This window comes from Anopheles funestus, chromosome 2RL (genome assembly GCF_943734845.2).
Source record: "Anopheles funestus chromosome 2RL, idAnoFuneDA-416_04, whole genome shotgun sequence".
In the NCBI taxonomy this organism is placed as follows: Eukaryota; Metazoa; Arthropoda; class Insecta; order Diptera; family Culicidae; genus Anopheles; species Anopheles funestus.
The window spans coordinates 26,702,077-26,714,785 of NC_064598.1; the positions used below are offsets into that span (position 1 = coordinate 26,702,077).

General features: G+C 41.9%; 1 protein-coding gene across 3 annotated transcripts in view; it reads right to left on the bottom strand.

Annotated features, from left to right (window-relative positions):
- The window catches only part of LOC125765295 (leucine-rich repeat-containing protein 24), a 114,758-nt gene that overhangs the window by 27,536 nt on the left and 74,513 nt on the right, over window positions 1-12,709 (bottom strand). For 2 of the 3 annotated variants that reach the window (XM_049430261.1, XM_049430260.1), the window contains one exon: window positions 3,347-3,403. The exons of the other annotated variant lie outside the window; for it this stretch is intronic. The gene's annotated coding sequence lies outside the window, so the exon portion shown is untranslated. The remainder of the gene's footprint in view (window positions 1-3,346; window positions 3,404-12,709) is intronic. 3 annotated transcript variants of the gene reach the window in all.

Below are 12,709 nucleotides of genomic sequence, written 5' to 3' on the forward strand. Positions count from 1 at the left end.
CAAAACCGGAAAATTGGGCACGGTTCAAAGATTGCACGATTATGGTTTCGGGTATTTTTTTTTTCATTTTTATTATCATTATTAGTGCCTAGAGCTAAAACGGCCTGGTATGCGGAAAGGTCTAGCGGAAAATTTATTGGATAAGTAAGTCCATTATATCCGCGGTATGATAGAGTCACGGTAGGCAGAATGAGGAATGTAGTAAAAAGGTTAACTTACTAATATGATCCTGTGTGTCCTTCTCACCCGACAAAACCTGACCGGGGGTGAAGGTATTGTTGGTGCGCAAAAGGAGAAAGAAAAAAAAACCCGAAACGACCGAATAATGGCTATCGAACTTTTACAATTCGATGATGGTTAATAAATTTCCCACACTAAATGACCCACCCGGTCTGTGGATGGAGCGTCGGTTTCGCGGCTATTTCTAGGTGGTGCATTGCTTCCAACTTTTCCAACAAGGACCGGTGGCGGAAGAAAAAAGAAACCTACCAGTAACACGGTGTGGCTAACTGCCTCGACATCAACCACCCAGTACATAAAAATCTTGACCCCAGGCCACCGATTTGTACTGAGGAAACTTTAGGGTGGTTACGCCCATTTGGAAAGGTGGCGCAAGATAAATGGGAATTCTGGATAAACTTTTTGCCCTCCCCCCCAAAAATTTTCTTCACACAGGACGACACCAAACGGTGCATGTTGGTTTGGTTTTTTTTGTTGGTGTTTGTATGTCACAGGGAAATAAGAATTTTAGGTGTTACCTAACACAACCACCCCTTTCCGGTGGTTGTACCTGTAAGAGTGATCCTCTCTCGCAAACCGGACGAACAAACGCAAATAGGCATGACAACAACAAAAAAAAAACGTTTTCTGTGCAACAATGCAACCGGAAACTTATCCTTTTTATCCCATTCTCCCATTGCTAAACAAGCATGGTGCATATTTATGCAGTTTTAAGTTCCAAAAAAGAAATGGGTTAAAGTTGGAAAATATACGGACAGCCCCAAAAAAAAGAAAGCAACAAGCAAATCCAAAAAAAAAAAGATCTCTCTTTCACTGTATTTTTATTGTGCTGGATTTTGTTTTCTTTTTTGCGTTTTCTGTTGGAAGCATACTTTTTGTGTATGAAATTCCTTTACAACCCCTTCTAGAAAATGTCCTCAAATGTCAAACACATACGTACTCAGGATTCGTATGAAAAACGAGCAGGGAAATGGGAAAACCATCTTACCTCACCCGTCCAAAAAAACCATTCTGTTGCGGAAAAGGAAACCAAAGCTAGAACTAACAAAGAAGCAGAGGCGCCTTTTGCTGTCGTTTTTTTTTCTCTTTATCATCTCTGTTAGTCAATGGTCCGAAACCCGAATGTGAAAGACAGGAACAACTGCAAAACAAAGAGCAACAACAAAAAAATCGACCATATAAACTACAGCTTGCAAAGGCACCGGTCACACCGGAACCATGAACGACAGTACCCTACTTTACAACCAAAAACCCCCTACAATGCGGAGGGATGAAAAATGTATAATATAGGCAAACTACCAAAAACCCGTTGCCACCGGTGCACTATAAACAGGGGGGCCATCTCAGGGACATGCTGTAGATTGCTCCCGAACTGTTTGTGGCCGATGGGCTTTCCTGTAACAAAAAAAAAGATCGTGAACAGCAGCAAAACCTGGCACATGCACATAACAAACCCTAGTACATACGCTTGGGAAGGCGGAATGTGATGATAATTTGCACAAACATTATTTCCCATTCGATGACGGTCTGCTGCAGTCCCGGTAGCATGATACCTCCGTGTGCCGTGTGGTTTTGAGCTCACCGCCAGATAGTGCTGAGGTTGTCTAGCTATATGGTCACAATCGTGCACTTTTTTCCCTTCTTCTAAGGTGCTTCTCATCAAAAGAATACCATATCAAGGAAAAGTGAACCATGGAGAAGAAAGGAGAGAAAAAAAGCTGATAGCAAAATAAATGAGCTGTTGCTGTTGTGCCTGAGCGCTGGTTGCATTTCCTTCTAGCCGGTTGCTACCAAAAAAGAAATATTAAAAATTTCACCCACCAGCAACAGTAGTGTAGTGTACAAAAGCCCTACCTAATGGGTAGCATTCCTTTTCCGTCGGTACTGCTACGAAACGGTTCGATAACGAATTGGTTCGACTGAACTCGTTCGGGAACGCTCCGTGCACCGGGGAATCTTGGGCCGAATAAATTATGAGCTTTTAATGACAGTTCGGTGTGTTTATAAATATGGCAAACCGGTCGTGAGTGAACGAGACAGGCAGAACTAAGTGTCCTTTTTAGGAGAACCGGAAGGCACCCAGAAAGAACGGAAATCGATCGATTTCCAACCGAATGATCAAACGTGTTCGTTGGTTGATACGTTTGAAAGGAACGTCCATGGCGGGAGGGACTGATACGGCACCGGCAGAAGGAGGGGAATAATGTTTCCCCACATAAAGGTAAGATGATGGCCCCGAACCGGAAGTAATGTGTAATGGCACAATGGCACCATTTCGGACGCTTTAAATCTCAAACCAAGCACCAACATTACCACCATCGTTTGTATCGTCAGTATCATCATCATCAGCAGCAGGTCTTCCGTTTTTCAAATGGCTAAAGATATCGACCAACAGGCACTATTCGATTCCGAACATGTTTCCCACCAATGGTGTGCGCACCGAAACGGTCAGCTCGCTTTCGATGTAATCGATAAGATAAAGTTAAACCGGTTGCGAGGATTTCTCAGCGCTTTGTTTCATCTTTCGACAAGCTCAGTTCCGGTAGCGATGGTACCGTTCCTTTCCATTTTTTTAACGGCTCCCTTCTTTGCGTAATGTCCCGAGGATGCTAGATGTGCAAAATGGATGAACAAACGATACAAAACAAATTGAGGTAATCCAAAGCGCTCCCGACAAACTGGATTCGACCGGTCAACCACCGGGCACCGCCGTTACCCGGATGTGAAGGTGTCATGGAAAGTGGTTGGGAAAGGTGGGGGGGGGGGGGGGGGGTATCACTATTTCAGCAGTAAAACTTCCCGGTTCTGTGGACCAAAAGTGAACAGGATGCGATGAAGCCGAAAATAAAGCGGTAGGTTTCCGGGCCAGGATTTACACCATCATCGTCCAGCAAACGATCGAGATGGGGTCGCGGTTTTACAAATGGGATCCCATCCCAAGATCATAGGATATCGGAGGATAGGTATGGGCAACCGCACGCTACAAATTGTCGGACTATTTTAGATGGCGGCCCTAGCGCCATCTCATTTCAGCGCCGGAAATGAGGGCAATAAATAAGAACTTAAATTAATCGAAGAACTTGGTGTGCAACACCTTTTTGCTTACCTGCTTACTGAACGGGAATGGTGACACATTCAAATGTGGTTGAATCGGGTAACACACCTGAAATGGAAAAAGAGAACATCCTTTGTAAGTCTTTTTGAGCGTTTAGTACATAAGTATGACCGAAGGTTTAACATAGCAATCGACGTTTAATCGATATGGTTTAGGTGAAAAACTTAAATATCGTACCCAAGAGCATTCTGTGAGTTTTAATTATCATTAGTCACTTTAAAATGATACACATTAATTTTTCCAGATTTCAAACTACAAATACTGATGCAGTATAGGAATTTCGGGTTGAAGTGGAAAATGCAATGATTTTTTGGATTCTCTACAAGTTAAACTCGAATTTATCGACGGAGATATGGAAACCTTCTTGGAAAAGTATGGAGCTTTTGCAAGCTAAATTCCATTGTATTCCCAATTTAATACGTTAACCTGCAATGTGAATTGTGAAGCAGAATTCCAAGATTTACTTTCACATATTTCAGTTCAGCACGAAAAGAATTCAGAAATGGCTGTAGCTTTGCCATTTGACATGGTAACTTGATTATTTAACAGCATTTGTACTTCTTAGATCTTAAGTGCTTTCAAAAGATCCAGTAAGTTCTAAGAAATGGGAATAACAGCAGATCAACCACGGTACATTTTAGTTCTCCGAACACAAGAGAATAGTCTTTTTTTTAAAAAAAAGGTTCTTAGATTTACAGCTCCGTTCATTCCGAAAGTGAGCAACACATGCTCTGATACCATTGTGAATACTAACGCATGAACAATCAAGTACAAATTCGTAAGTGGTTGACTCACGTTCCAGCGATACTTCCACAGCATCGGGCACTTATCAGAAAGCATTGCTACACCAATGCACACAAAAAAAACCTTAGCTCATGGTGACACAAATATTTCACAATTTTCCACATTTCTTCACACGATTAATTTCCACCATCGGAGGGATGTTAGCGCAAACGACCCGGCGAGCAAACGAACAAGCAAATGGAACTCATTTCAGTTCCCACTGGCACTGTGCCGAACCAAGTACGATGGAGGATGTGGGGGGACGGGGAAGTGAAATCTTTTAAATTACTTTCCTACTTGTTCACAAAGTTTCGGTTCCGGTTGGAAAAAGAGGACCCAACATTTTGGGTGAATTCCCACTCACCCTCACTACTACAGTACAGCGAAGGACCGTTCTGGTATGTGCGCTCACCTGTTCGTAATCCTTTTCTTTTCTCCGAAACTAAAGCTCGCCCGAATTGCCGAACGAACTAAAGGTGTCCACCCATCATCCTTACGCGATCGCGAACGGATGTAAGCATTTTATCGTTTGACCCATTTCTAGGGAAAAATAACTTTCGCCCTGGTTTTGGTTGAGATGGTAACGGTCAAACGGTAGACTAATACCTTTATCAGTCTCACCATGTACAAGTACCACACATTCTTCGTGAAAGGACACTGAAAGGCACGAAATTACATCATCTCCAAAAACATGGTCATGTTTTCCCTTCATCCGGTAGATGGGCAGTATAGAGGACGCGTAGAATGCCGTCCGTAGAAAGGGTAAAGCTTATTTGTGTTACGATGCTGGACGCTCGATTGGAGCTGTGATTTATTTCCATGTCACACACTATGTCATCTAGAAACAACTAGCTCCCGTCGTGTGTGTGTGTGTGGTTCACAGGCAGCCGAAAACCTCACCAAAGCCTTCTGATGAGGGGAGCGAGTCGGTTAGGAAACAGGAACATAATAAACGGGAAAATCATCAACTGGAAAATACCGAAAACCACCTCAGAAGCATTGCCCATCCTGCCCGTAGAAGGTTGGTTGGTGGGTGGGCGTTTGTGTGGTAGAGAATTCAATTAACTTCAACTGGTAATTATTGTTGATTTGATCTGCCGGAACGGAGCATAATTTTTCATTACCGTACACCCCGGTTTTCCTAGCCATCGCACCACACATCCATCGATCGACACATCAAATGTGAGCGGGTTGACGTAATTCCCCAATACTCGAACGTAAACCTCGGCAGGAGGTTTACGAGGGAGCTACTTAATCCCACACCGGTCGTTAGAAGGTGGCGTAATGGTAAATGCTATACGCATTTACACACAAATGTTCCCATTATCGAATTGTTACAATCGATACATGACAGTTGGAAGTAATAATGAGCGCCAGCAGCGTGTCGTGTTGCTGTGGTTAGCAGGACAGGACCGGAATGTTGGTGACAGGAAGAAACCGATAGGGTTCAATTCTGTCCCAAAAGAAGCTCGTGTATGTACGGCTAGGAAATCCACTTTAACTAGTTTTCCCCTACGAGAGCTGTTAGTCCATTTTTGTCATGTTTTGATACATTTATGCAAAGCATGGTGATGGAAATGACAGGTTTAATGAATATTACCGATACACGACCGGCTGTTCAGCCGTCCCCGAAGATTGGTGTTCTGTGTTTTACGGTAATCTGTGGCACTCGTGAGATTTACAATATGTGAGTTATTATCGTGAAGTATAGGAGGGTTTCTCTGTTTTCAACTAGAAAAAGGGTCGTAATTTTGAAGTGTTCCCAAAATTCCCCAAAAACCGGTTGCAAGGTAGAACCTAACCGAAACCAAGCCAACGCCCAGATTCGATTCACTTTCGAGCGAAAGGCCAGATTTTTTTTTGCACTAATTCAGGCATTGAAGCATTGAGGTTGAAAAGCTCTTAACCCAAAAATATCAACAGCACGCAAATGTTTCCATTTCCAAAGAACACAGAAAAAGGGCTAAGATTTTACTCGTTCCGGAAAATTCAATTACACTCACCACCATCTCCCCGATTGGTCCGAAACATCCGTAATCTCCCACATCCCAAATCCATCCCTAGTTCTCTCAACCATTCTATTTATCTTTACGTTTTCGTCTTCGTTTTCGTGTCGTGTATTCTCGTTTGCATTTGGTAGTTCAATGGTGTATTTTGTTTTCGTGTATTTCATGTCTTTTTTTTGTTAGATCTTTTGCACCTATCTTGTTCAGGTTTCACTTCTATTTCTACTAACGAGCGTAACAACGCTTTACAGGTTCCGGGATCACCTGGCCGAGGGTTGGATCGTTAATTTTCGCTCGAGCCCGAAAAATGTACATCTAACCCGTATCTGATTACCGGGGTCGGTATGGGAGGATCTCGATGAATACGCAATAGGCTGTGTTGAATGTGGCGTCAACGGGGTGGTTAGAGAAGGTTCAGAGAAAACACCGGAAAATATAATACGAGATGGCGAGAGACACAAAAAAAGGAACCGATTTTAATGAAAATTTGATATTCATTTTCAGTTGGAAAGAAGCTTGAAGTGGGATTTTAACGGAATCAAAACAAAAGAAAAAAAGGAAATTTTTGGCGTACGCAGAATGAAATGTTGTGTTTAAAGGTAGGTATTAGGGCGCATAATCTGAAATGCGTTTTTTTAGTATTTGTTTTTGGTTTTGTTAAGCACTTGATGCATTTTTCGATTAATCCAATTCGTTGCCCAAATACTTAAAAAAAGTTTATACGTTAGAAATTATTCAAATTCGTATTTTCCAAATTTCACATCCAATAAAACATGATTAATTTAATTTAAAAAAAACACACACACAAACATTTCTAGCTACCTGCTTGCAAAAAAAAAAACAGTTTAGCTCCTTGTTGGAAAAATTTCAAATTGTTAAATAACACATTCTGGATTCGACAAAATTTTCCTTTGGCACACAATTTATGCTTTCTTGAAATGTTCCAACGCTACACCCAAAATGGCATAAGCATTAGTTTTCCGGGCATTAGCGGGTGAGGTGGGGGTATACTACCCCTAAACTCGTTTTATTATTTAAATTAGCTTCCCTTTCTTCTGCCGAACATTTCCGAAACGCGGGCGAAGCAAAGTGTTTCCGTCGGTGCCAAATTGCTTTAAGATGCCTTGCGAAGTGCTCCAATCGCCAGCCCAATCGTACCCCCGGAACGATCTCTCCGCCTGCCGGCCAGCAATATTATGCATATTTCATAACAAACCATATAAAATTTTATGATAATTAGTTTCGCAATTAAAGACGCCCTCCAAGCGAAAAAAAACACATCAGCCATTGCTGAAGGAAAAGAGGAGGTTAGTGCTAAATGGAACTTGTGCTGATGGGGGAGCCAGAAAGTGAGATGAGATGGAAGGAGAAACCGTCGTCCACAATCGATTGGGACGAAAATTGGCTCACAGAGGAAAATGGGCCAAAATCTGGTCCCGTTCGCTAACACCACTTGGTTCGCTTTATAGTACTTCGGAACGCAAAAAGAAATAATTTGTTACAAGTGAGAAAATGATTGTGTTTCATGCCCGATTTTGGTAGCTGTGCATCAGATCCTTTTTTCGGGGTGGTCTAATTGTATTACAGTGCTCATACTTTTTTATGAAGCAAAATTACCTTTAGAATCCACAAACCGAACCCCGAACCCGGGATCTGGAACGAGCATCAGTTTTCGTGAGACCATTATGCGCTTCGGTGATCGTTATCCCGACGCGATATTCCGATAGAAAAAGTGATAGAAAAAGCCCGTGATTTTCTTGACCAACATTTGTACTGGTAAGTTTTTTTCCCTCGTCCTGGAGGCATGTACAGCGCCTAATGAGTGGTTGTTTGTCAGCCGTTGGTGCTATTACCGAAATCATCACGTACAGCAATGTGGGCAGACATTGAGAATGCAGCACGATTTTGAATGCTGTTGGTTCCGTTTGCTCGTGGCTGGGACCACGACGTACGTCGATATTGTTTGATGAAGAAAATTCACTTACAGTACACAACCACGTGCTTATTACCGCATTAGCATGAGCTTTTTCTTACGCGAACTTTTGGCATGTACTAAATTTATAATCGCACTTCTACCATTCACGCTAAGGCTGTGGTGTGCCCTTGAAGAGAGAAAAAATTAAACAACGAGCAGTAGAACTCACCTGTAGTAAAGCAAATTATAGCCATTTTTCGATTGCAGGGTAAAATTTATTTTAACCTATAATCAAACACAACATAGTAAACAACTGCAAGCAAACAGTTGGAAATTGCTGATGAGAAGAAAATGAAATACCAAAACATATAAATTATACTGTGACTTGTTACAGTAGAACGTTTGTTCTGTAGTGTATAGAGCGTACGTACCTCATTCGAAAATAATCCTTTCAAAAAAAAAAAAAAAAAATACACCAGAAAAACGCAAAGAAAAAATGAGGGAAATTACTATTTTTGTCACGCCATCAAACCATTCCTAAAGGCCAACAGGAAACTGTTGCTTGGGAATGTAAGTATGGAAGAAATGGAGGTGGAAAAAAATCATAGAATGACTGTTTACCCGTAACATAAAATATAGAAACTGCCTTTTTTGCTGATATAGTGTGGGTTGGAATGACAATCGATAACAAAAAGGTAGCAACTACTAGCTAACAATCAATATTTTCATCCGCCAACCTTAAATATGACAGATACCAAAGGAAGAACAAACTGTAACGTTACACGTAATATAACTGTCAGCCAGCATAAAACATCTACGATCAACAAGCGTAGAAAAGAGGCACCAAAATTCAACCCCCGCATATGACACTGCATTCGATCGAAAGAAGAAAAATAAAAACGCACCGCAATAAGCTTCCCAACGATGTGAAAGTGCAGCAAGTAAAATACAACACCCGCAACACTAAGTAGAGAAGAACAGAAAAGTGTTTTAAGAAATGGTTTCCAGTTTTTTTTTTCACTTGATTGTGAAGATCCAATTGTTGAAGCAAAGAAACCCGTCTCAAAGTTAAGCATCGTTTTTCCTCGGGAAAATCTTTTCCAAACCCTCGTGCTACGCTTTACTCTGTGTGGTTCGACCACTTGAAAGCTTCATTTAAAATATGATCTGCGGTGGGTGGTTTTGTGTAAGCAGCTCTTACCCGTTCGATGAAAAACCCACCGCAACGAGTTTATGGACTTGTTTGATGGTGTACAATTGTTCCTGGTTCTGTACTTGGCGAGGAACGTATTTTCCAAACTCGAAAGGTTAAATACTTTTAATGGTTTTTTCCAAGCAGTTTGCGGTAGGATGGAAGTATTCTTGATTCTTGGAAATCTGAATTGAACGAACACATTACACGGATGGTTAATCTTTGACGGGTTTTAATGTTTTGCGAAAGGGAAATGATTTACGTAATAAATAAGATATGGATAATATTTAGTGAGAGTAAAAAAAATTGTTCCACTAAATTAGTATTCTTATGATTGTTTTACCCTCTTTACGTCAGTCGAGAAAGCTCAACATGATTTTGTGGAGCAAAATTGTTATTTAACTTAATTGTTTAATAGTAAATAATCTTTCAAAAATTATGCTGCAAAAACAAACTATAACTCACGCGGAATGTCTTGACTAATCTACTAAACTAACTTAACTTTCTTCAGCCAAAAGCAAATGATAAATAATGTTAAACTCTACAACTAAAACGTACCAAGTAGACCAAAGCCCAACCAAACCGCACTGAACCGAACGTTCAAGTTCGTACTTTTGAAGAAAATGCAAACGCTTTTGGGGTTGGGGGAAAAGATGGAAAGTGACCTTTGCTCACCACAGCCGTCTTGTCAGCCGTAGAAGAATAATGAACCGAAGCAGCTGACACCGCACTTAACAGAATAGGGAGTGAGAGAATTTCCGATTTCCATCGAGTCGTTTTTACGAACCAGCCCATGCAGTCCTTCCGGGAGGAGCAAAGCAAGATAGCGCACTCAAACAACACGGTCAGCCTAGCAGATCTTCCCCGTCCTCCCACCGGGGGTGGCAATCGTCAAAGTACTCGGTGAGAAAAAAGTATGGAAATTGCTTTTTATTTGTCATCTCTCCTCAGTGCCCTCGTGTGTGCATCATCAATAGTGACGAAGGATTCCACCTTCATCCGCATTTCAACCCCATTATACATGCATACACACATCCGTAAAAAGGTTCCACGAACATGAGTACGATATTTGAATTTTGATTGTATTTAAATTACGTCGACCCTCAGGAGTGCTTTTCATGTATCGGGAAGGAACATGTTGCGTCTCCTATGTCGGCGTCCTTCTGGGGATAGGATTAGTCAGTGTAGCTGCTGCCGCAACAAACCCGAAAAACCCTGACCGAGAAGATGTTTTGAAGAGATTTAGCATTCGGTTCGGTACTACGATCGGAATCAAAATGATGGTGGATTAGGTCGAGGGGTTGAATTGTCCAACCGGAGCTTCGGAGCTTTACTGTATTTTGTTTTAAGCCAAATGGCCACCACAACTTGCGTAATGGACAGCAGGGATTTTACGGGACGGCTTGCTAAAAGGAACAGGGTAATGCAAGCATGATGGTACAACATTTTTCTCTTAAATCTTTTCACCGGCGCAAATTGATGTGGAAAGCAACACTGTCAATATCTTGGACGATGATAGAAAACAGTTGATTGTGGAATAAACTTTACAACTCTACAGCTCAGTGTACATACTCACTTACAATACATTTAATGCTACATATTTAAAAACATTAATTAATAAATAATTCATTCTATTGCCACAATCTTCTTTATATGACGCACGCATACATATCGCACAGTTCTGCAAAATGAAAAACTAATATTATAAACACACACCCTGATGCACTTTAGTGACAATGTTTTGCAATAAATTAATTAATGCTTAAATAATGTATTTCCCAAAAGCCCTTCAATGGTAGGCTATCTTGTCACTTAGCGACAACAGAGAGAGTAAAAAGCCCCGTACCAAACCAGCAAACGTCCCGTTGGTCGATCAAACGTCCGCCACGTCTAATTTCCATTCAAAACTATCGGTATCGCTATTTTGCAATCAATTATACCGTAAAACGTTGAATATTTTACCATAATTTGTGTGCTGGAGGTGGTAACGCGGTCTGTTTGTTGAGCCGGAGCTCGGTGCACATAAAACATAAGGGACAACAACACAAAAATATGCTACGATGGCATAAAAAACGGGGCGTTACGCATTAGAGGCAAAATATATAATTATTATTTCAGGCGCACACGGTCCGTTTAATTAATCGTGATGAGAGATAAAGAATTTTGCACGCAACACTGTCACGTGGGTCACTGTCACGGGAACCATGTGTATCGGGGTTGCTTCTCTTCTGCGCCACTGGACACACGCACACACAAGCACACACGGTTCATCAGTACCGCGCCTAGCACGCCATAGTTTTAATCGATAAGAGCAAAAAATCGTTTGCATCACGATCATCACGACTAGGTCAGCAAGAATGACACATCGTTAAGTGATGGTATTGATGAAAAAAGCCGGGAGCGTGACATGTTCACCGGGGTATACTGGAAAGAAAAACTTCTAAGCCTTCAAAATCCCTTTCAAAGCATTCCGTTGTTCTCTATTCGCTTCGGTACAAGTTTCTCCTTGATAGTGGTAGTCCGAGTAGAATGGGCACAAGTTTTTCTTTTCCCTTTTAAACAATTTAATAAAATATTATCGTGATAAATAACATTAATTGATTTACGCCCCGTTGTTTTTTTCAGCAAAGGATCACAGCGTAAAGATCGATAAAAGCAGGCCCAGAAGGGAAATGAACCGTGAAACCTACAAAATAGAAACCTCAATTTGCGTGAACTGGCGTACCTAAGCAGACATTAACACCCCATCCACCATCGCTAGCGTGCCACACCGTAATGTCTCGCTCATCGCTGGCACATCAATCGACCGCGTTGTCTAGAACGACCGGAGAATCGGTCGGGCCCGGTTCGGTCATCGCGCTGTTGACCTCGTTCAGTCGCTTGATTGTTTTTGCGATTTGTGATGAGTAGCCCACTCATCACTGCAAAACACGCATCACTTGATCTCCATCACCACCACCATCCCCGAAAAAAAAACACCCGATCGACAGGCTCTTGATTGGTGCTTCCCGGTCGTAACGGATAGATGCTTCGCTTGGTGGCCTGGTTTTTCCACCTCATTTTCATGCAAATTCCCCAAAATAAACCCGAAGCTCGTGCTACCCCGGGGCTACAATCGATAAATATATATATCCCGCTTCCCTTCCCGGTCGAGTGTTGGCACTGCTGTTTGGCCCAATGTATGACAGTAGCTGCATTCCGCATTTTCGAAATGTGCACGGATATGCAATCAGGAAGTTGACGCGTACGCTATTAGATATCACATACCGGGTTAAGGCTTTTGGGGAGCTTTACCGCGTCAAACATACACGCACACACTAGCACACCGTCAGCTAAGCCTGTTCCGATTTCTAGGAAGGAAGGCACAGTCACAGGACACCGAACCGGGCGGTCTCGTTCCGAACCGTAGCGGGACATACGATGCAAATTCAGTTGTGTTGAAGGATCGCTGCGGTTTA